This window comes from Cyphomyrmex costatus, unplaced genomic scaffold (genome assembly GCF_001594065.2).
Source record: "Cyphomyrmex costatus isolate MS0001 unplaced genomic scaffold, Ccosl1.0 scaffold330, whole genome shotgun sequence".
Classification (NCBI taxonomy): domain Eukaryota; kingdom Metazoa; phylum Arthropoda; class Insecta; order Hymenoptera; family Formicidae; genus Cyphomyrmex; species Cyphomyrmex costatus.
In genome coordinates, this window is record NW_017277451.1 from 86,700 (window position 1) to 94,893 (window position 8,194).

An 8,194-nucleotide genomic window follows, 5' to 3' on the forward strand; every position below is an offset into this window, starting at 1 on the left:
GAAGGTACGAGGGGTGCCCTTTTCCTGAAATTTGCATGAGGTATTAAAGCGCGGTGGCTGCGTTCACCAGCGGAGCTCCTGTTTGCCGACACCGAGTGCGGAGGATCAAAGGCCCTCTGCCAGGCTTACGTCTCTCTTCCCTTCGGGAATGAGTGATGGGAAGGTAGAGAGGGAAGTTGGAGGAGGGACAGAGAGAAGGGCAGAGGGAAACAGGCATCGAGAAAGAGAAGGACTACGAGACAGTCCGAAATAGAGCAGAGGGATTCGCCGTCAACCTTTGGCTCGCGTGTAGAAAAGCTCTCACACCACCTTTAGATCTTCGATATCGTGATCTTTGTCGTCGAAATCGTTGATCGTACGTTTGGTTTCTTTCCCCGACGCGAGATTTCGAACTATGTGTGTGTTACCTCCTGTCGTAAGTTCGCGAGATGCACCATTGACTTTGTCATTCGTGTTTGCTTTTGTCGACAATACGCGCGCGATTTCGCTTTCCAAATATTCATGGAATCTTAATCCCGTTCGTAATCAGATTTCGAAGCAAAGCTGTATCGAACGCTTTTGATTGATTGAATAACCCAAGTGCTTGTCTTGTATTTATTAATTATGATGAAGAACGAGAAAATCGGTATTACGAACATAAGTCTTACGAGAGAGATGTTATCTTGAAATTATACAAAAGACTAATTTTTTAATGCAAAATCTCGCGAGACTAGAATAATATTTTATTCACGACTTAAAAAAGTATTAGAAGATTAATGATATCTCTTAAATAAAAGTGTAAAGAAAATCTTTATATTCCCCTGTTTTTAATGCGGTTTCGCGCGCAACGCTTGAATAGAATTCGCTGTAGCAGATAATTAACTCGTTAATGAGTTAATCGAACCTTCCGATTCTCGTCCCGCGCGTTGTTAATTCGTGTCATGAAAAAATATAGTATGGCGCCGACTAAGGGTCCTTGGGCGCAGTGGTCGCAATGATATTCCGAGAATGTTAACGCGCGTAAGCGTATTCTTGCTCGCATCGTGTCCTGTAAAAACGTTCGCTGGCAGTGATGTATGCCGACGAAGGCACGCATCGCATAAGTAAGGAGGGCCTTGAGCCGATTCATCGACTAACGGGGGGACTAGGCCCCTACTAGGAAACTGTACTCGTCGAAAGAGCTTCTCCGAGGTAGAAATTTCGGCAACTGCAGACCAGTAACTCTTGAATTTTTTTAAAAACAAATTTGTCAAAATTTATTGACCGATATCCTCTTTAGTTTCCGTCGCAGTCTAGTTTCCTTTTACAGTCCAAGCATTAGCATAACGCGCAACTTGTATGGACGTGACCTTTACTTCACTTTCAGTATAATCTATAGAAACGTTTCGTCTCGCTAACACGCTGAATCATTACCAAGATTAATGACTGTTGCGTTCATTTAACGGCGCCTGTATTTATTACGAGCAGAGTTCGTACTCCTTCAGCTAAAATAATCATTCGCTACCAGATCGCTAAAATAACATATATACAAAAATGGATTAGAAGTGTTATGTTATCCTCCGGGATTTTTGGACGCGAATAAAGTTAGTATCTCTCTCTGACGGAATGATTGACGAGGCGTATAGGATCGCGGCGGCAGCGTTCTTCGCGACAGCTAAGCGGGTGCCGAAGCACATTTTAGGCGAGCTATCCACGGCATACCTTAGCTTCCAGCATAGGTAAGGGTAAGGATATCGTCCCGCCGGCCGGTCGGGCAAGGCAAGTATGGGGACGCGGTGGTGCCGGCACGTCGGGAGGAGGGGAATGCAAAAAGGTCGCGGCCCGGGCCGGGCCGTCGCGTTTTACAAATTATTCAATTAGCCCCGCGAATTAAGGTATGCATATTCATCGCTCTCTGATACGCGTATGCGCGCTTCCTGCGAAATATACACTATATACCGAGTGGTGCGCGCGGTCCCGGGGCTCCACCCCGGACGACGGACAACCGGGCCGCCGACGCCGCCGACGCCGCCGACGCGACGTCACGACGCATAAACAATTCGTGCATCCGCGCGTTAGACGCTCTAACGAACTCGCAGCTGCATCCGAAATGCATCCGTTTTGCCGGCGACGCGAGGTAGGTAGGGTAAGGGAGGGAGAGAGTACGAACCGAACCGGCCCGGCCACCCCGCTCTCGCGTATTCCTCCGTGTTCGCGATGCAGTTGTGCGGATATACATATATATGTGCGCATGCCGATCTCCATGCAGCGTGGCTCGTTTTTCGAGCCGGTCCGTTCGCGAAAGACCGGGGAAAGGGCTCGAGAAGATTTATACGATACGTATACGTTGTTTTTCTTCTGTTTTTTTGCCGCCCTCTGCTCGAGTCTTCTCTGCTGCTGTGGATTGGCTGTCGATGTACAGTTAGATCAAATCTTCGCCGATTATTTTTATTTTTGATTAAAAAAACGTAACGATCGTGTTACGATATGGATAATTTTATGAATATGAGGCTTCCCTTTAATATTAGAATTATAGATGATTTCGAATATATAATGATTTACGATCTTGGTCTAATTCTCCCTCTCTCACCTTTCGTTTAATTCTTTTTGCTGTCATCAAATGAATATTTTTGTTATGTAATGTTTTCCAATATAAGAAAAATGTACTGAAGTTGCTCTGATGCGTGAAAATAATTATTCATAATACAATAAAATATGTATATCACTCGCAATCAATTGGGAAGTATTCGCCGCGAGGGCGAAAATAGGTATATTTTTCTTATATTGGGTTTATTCTTGTGTGGAGCCACAAATATTACTAGAATATTTTATCTTAATGTTTCCACTTTTTAAAATGAGAAAAATCAACTTTTTTCTCGATTCAATTCTCGCTTTCGTGTTACAATGCACGTGACTCGATATGTCATTGTTTCTAGCTGCGCAATTTGTCTCTCGAGCGTGTAATGAAATCGCGTTGGTGATTCTGCGTATCGATGTCGCACGCGTCGCTCCGTCGCGTGATAACTGAGCGAAACGTAAAGACCGAAATTAATTGGCGCGGGGCGCGGCGCGGCGCGGCGCGCAAACCACCGAGAGGCGATGCGGCTACATTATTATTTCTTCCGGTGGGATAAAACCGCGTGCGGCAGCGAGAATAAAATATCGCGTATGTGAAATAGACGCGCGCGTGTACACCGCGGCCGGGCGGAGTCACGGGTCGGGTGTTGCGTTTAAAACAACGCTCGAGAAATGCACATTTTAATCGTATCACTAATAGCCCGACGTTTATAAGCCTCGGTGTGTCCTCATGAATACGCATATTCCTCCCGGTGACAACGGTACAAAATTAATGAACGCCGGAATACTCCGCACCTACGAAGACCGACGTTCCGCCGCGGCGACTTTTTCCGCCCGCGAACGGGACCGCCCACGTCCTGCCCTTTCCGAAATCGTTTTCCCTTGGGACTTGTTCTTTTTTCACGTAAAATGGTTCCGCCACGCCTCGACATTCCGTGATGAATCAGGGATCGCCATGAGATATGTTGACAATCATTTATTTTCCGCTATTAATAAGCAATTGCACATATATTGAAAAAAAGAGTCTGCATTAATTGGAATTCTGATTGAAAAATGGATAAAAAATTTTCTGGTTGAATCTACTATAATTCTAGATATAACCATACAAGAATTCTGATTGATACGATCGGAATCTTTTTTTTATTCATTTCCAACGAGAAATTTTTCTTAGTGCACGATAAATTAGCTATGGTATGTAAATAAACAAAGATTTTATCTGCTGATAGGTTCTTACCTTGACATGCAAAGATTTTATCAGTGTCGCACGTTGCATATTTTGTTGCAAAAAATACGAGAAGCATTAACGAGTGATTGATTATATATATATATATATTTGTGTAAAAAATTTATAAGAATGAAACAAAAGAGTCATTAATTTAATTACATATCGAGCTTAGTATTTCTAAAACCGCCGCGTTTTCCAAGTTGTTATGTAGATTTATTTCGGCAGTAACAAGAAAATGGCGTATATGAAGGCAAATCGAATGCATATTTATGCTCTCGTTAACGATGATCCCGATGAATGATGCGCGTGTAAACGTTACACGTAAGAAAGGGGGACTATCGTCGCGTCGTTATGTCGAAAGTATTAATAAGCGCGCGCGTTTGCCGGGATAGAAATTTGCATTGCACAAATTACAGGCGGATTATGCACGCGCCGAGCGTATCTACGTAAATACTCGGATATAATAATTCCGGTAATTGATACTTGTGCGTAAACGTTCCGACCGTAATTACGCTCAACTATACGCTCGTTAATAAGCGCCCGAGCAGCGTAAATTTATAGAACGTATTTATAAGTGTTTCGACGTTAAGAAATTATCTAAGTATGTTAATTAATCGCACATATGTGATTAGCGGACGCCCGTAGAGGTGACGTGACGTTAACATTCCTCCGGTTATCGGTATCTCCACGAACGTCGATCAAGTTGTTTTAAAATCCGGTCGAGATGTACTGACAACGGAGGATATAAATTATTGGCGTTCTCATTAATCCCCTTCAATTGACATTAACATATTTTCGATCACCGCTATTACTCAAATTCGTCAGCTACATGATGATATCTTGCTTTGGACGCGTTATGTTCATTTACGCGTGGATTAAGTCGTAACGGTATCTAGTTATGCTAATACGAGAGATTTTTTTCGATCACTTTGGTTGAAGGTTTACGTGGCGATAGTATCCGGAATTTACAATGCTTTATAACTGCTGCAGGATACAGATCTTCCTCTGTTCCTACCGGCTTTAGATTGTTGCAAAACGATGTTCTTTGCTTTATTACTCGCGACGTTCGGAATGAAATAAGAAGAAAAGTGAATGAACGCGTCCTCTCGAAGAAGAGAAGCAAGTTTTGCTTTCTCGCTTCTTTCTACAATACACACTCGTATCTTTCGTGCTTGTTTAATATGAGGCACATCGCGTAAGTACACGTTACATAAAATAGCAAATATCGGTAGGGCTTACTGCCGTATTATACCGACGGCAGCGGCTTTATTGCGACATTCTTCGGAAGAAAAAAAAAAAAGAAAATACAGGAAGGCTAAGATGAAGAGGCCAGGGGCCTCGAGGTCGGCAGATGTCCACGATGTCGCTGTTATAAGTATGTCTACGCACCGCGCGGGACGATTCTCCATTATGTATAAATACATACCATATATGAACTTTGGTGTCGCCAGAAATGTGACTGCGACCTGTATTCTACGAAAAGAGCAGCTGGGAAACGGAAACTCGCGGGAATAATCTTGGCGAGTTATCGTTCTGCTGGATCGTTCTACTCCATGGTATCTATTAGTCAAACAACAAATGTATGTAAAGAAATAGTCGAGATCTGTGATGATTCCTGATAAAGTTTCAGTACAATAAAAATTTAATTTCAATTGCATATTTAAACATCTTTAAAGATGCTTATTAGCATCAAACAACATTAGCATTAACAGCTTTCTAAGATTCTTATATTTACAGAAATAATATCGATTAAATTATTTGTCTCAATTTAATTTATGATTTAGCTTCAATTTAGAGAAAGAATAATTTGCTCGCACTGTTAACGTAAACTGGTAATTGTATAAATTCATAAGAAATATTATTAGATATATATGAAGAATCGAATACGACATTTTTCATTCATGTGTATTGAACATTTTGAGATATCAAATGTAAACACAGATAATCATAGCCTGTTTAGTTGGATTTTAGATATCACGATCATTAGTTTTTATGGAGACAAAAAATGTATTCGCGCGTACTTTAGTAAATCATTTTGATGTTTTATCCTGAACATAATTCAAAGCACGGTTATGGGACGCCATAGGTCGTTAGCGACTGTACGATGCTATAGGCGCGAAAAGTTAGCGATCTCTATGGATCGTTGGCAGGTAACTTTTTTCGCGTGACTTTCGCAGGAAGAGAGAAAAGCGCCGTGCGGGCGTAAGGGCTCTTGGAACGAGAGTCTAAAGGCGAGGCGAGGTATTTCCAGCAAGAAGAACCGCGATTAGAACGATTACGGACTGCGGCGTGCGTGTGGAACGGTTCCATATATCTAGCCAAGCTTTGCGCAACGTGCGCTCGGTCTCGGTCTCAATTAACGCAATTACTCGCTCCCTCGTCTAATTACCTATCAAACGGAATTATTATCGCGCGCCTCTAATGAACGTTATTAATTGCTTTATGATTTTTTGATAAAAAGTGCGCCGCGTAATCAAGTTATTATCCCACAACGTGCGTTTCCATTTTTAAGACACCGCCACTCGAGTTATTTTTTACTCCTTCTGTAAATACATGTGAATGTCTCGAACGTTTAAATGTTTCCTCGAGCACACGAAACGATGGAATTCACGAGCGAGCGGACTGCTTGCTTTTGTTTGGAGAAACAAAAAAAAAAGGAACACGTGAGATAAAATCTCTCTCACAACGAAAAGCGGTTATTAGGAATGACGGGATTAATTAGGATTCGGTTCACTTCCGCTTCAAGCCTCTGAAATCTCGATTTTACGCATCGTGTAAAATAAATCGTTAAGAGGTAATCGACGTAGTTTCGAGGAAGCGACGATAGCTCGAGCAACGGTTAGGGACGCTGCTTCATGATAGCGAGCAGCAGGTGATTTCGAACCGAAGAGCCGTAAAATTCCGTGAGCGAGACGAGGGTGACGCTGACCAAATAACAGCCGGGGATGTCCCGTCACGGCGCTTTTAAGGCACGACCGCTTCCCCTAATTTCTTATCTGCCAGGGCCAATTTGATAGATCGGCGATATAGAAAGTAGCCTTCTATAAAACGGGGCAGCCTGCGCGGGCAGGTGCACGGTGTCAGGATGCACATTCAGCCAAGAAAGTGAGACCGGCGCACCTGACCAACGACGCGGCTATAAGCGATGCGGATTATACACCTCGGTGTGTCTCTACTATCCGGCAAGTACGCGACTCTCCTCGCGTAAAAGCGCGAGATACTTTCACGAATTATGAGATAATCGAGGCTTCGCGCATCATGTATCCTACTACTATGTATACCCGCATGAAATCGAGATTGCGACGATTATTGACTGCACGAGCGCAGAAAAAGCAAGTTAATTATACCGTCGTTACCGCGTTTATCGTAATCCTTATCCTTCTCACCGTCATCAGTGCCGGAATTATCGATGTTATGTGAATTTATGGTAATGAGAATGGTACGTGTCTCTGCAAATCGAACTGATTTTATGTGATTTTGATAGTCGAGAACGCGCGATACATATCGTAATAGAGAGATTTGAAGTCATTATTTTTTTTCATTGCTTTCTAGTAATTCTTTTTATCGCCAACTGCTTTAAAGCTAATTTAAAACCAATTTCTTTGTTTTTCACTAATTAATATCGGAGAAACGATTGACATTTGCTAGCAATAAGATTGCTCGTGTTGTTTTCTTTTGATGTATGTACGATATATCGTACATGTGTAAAAAGATATTTAATTATTAAGCGTTTAGCAAATTCAACAGTTGATGAGCGTTTGTTACTATTTGTGTGTATTCTTCAGGTCTAATAAAGGTCTGATGCACTCTAAAACACATCGGCGTGGATTTAACACCATGCGATGTCTATATAATTCTCACTATGGTAATATTAACATCAGCGTGATGTGGATTCAATGTTATTGATTTTAAATCCACAAGACTATGATAATATTTGATATAAACATCAATGCGCGTTGAGGATTATATAGACACTGTAGTGTTCAACTCACACTGATATTTTTTAGAATGCACCGATAACAATAAGTACTCACTCAACCGTTGAGTCTGTGTTAACCATTGTTATATACATATATTATAGTTTTTACTAATAATTTCAAAGAACGTTTCCGGCGTTTGGTGTACTTTGAAATGATTCTTCGGCCGAGTCGTCATGAAGCCGTTCGCGCTCGGTTTAATACGTGTTGCACGATGCATGGTTTTTGAGCGAGCGTGACTTCTACGTTCCCACGAGACGTAGGCTCGACTTTTGTCCCATGATCGAGCAAAGTGAACGAGCTAGCGAGCATCCTCCGACGAGTCGACGAGCCCGGACGTTCGCGCACGCATTCATGACGGACGGACGACAGGCACGTACGCCACACACAGAACGTCCACGTGTTTGGTACAGTCCCAACTTTGTTTTTTTTTTTTTTTTTTTTTTTTTTTTTTTTT

General features: G+C 42.3%; 1 long non-coding RNA gene across 1 annotated transcript in view; it reads right to left on the minus strand.

The window, feature by feature from the left end:
* LOC108775946 (uncharacterized) overlaps positions 1-8,194 on the minus strand; it is a 158,672-nt gene that overhangs the window by 48,493 nt on the left and 101,985 nt on the right. The window lies entirely within an intron of this gene.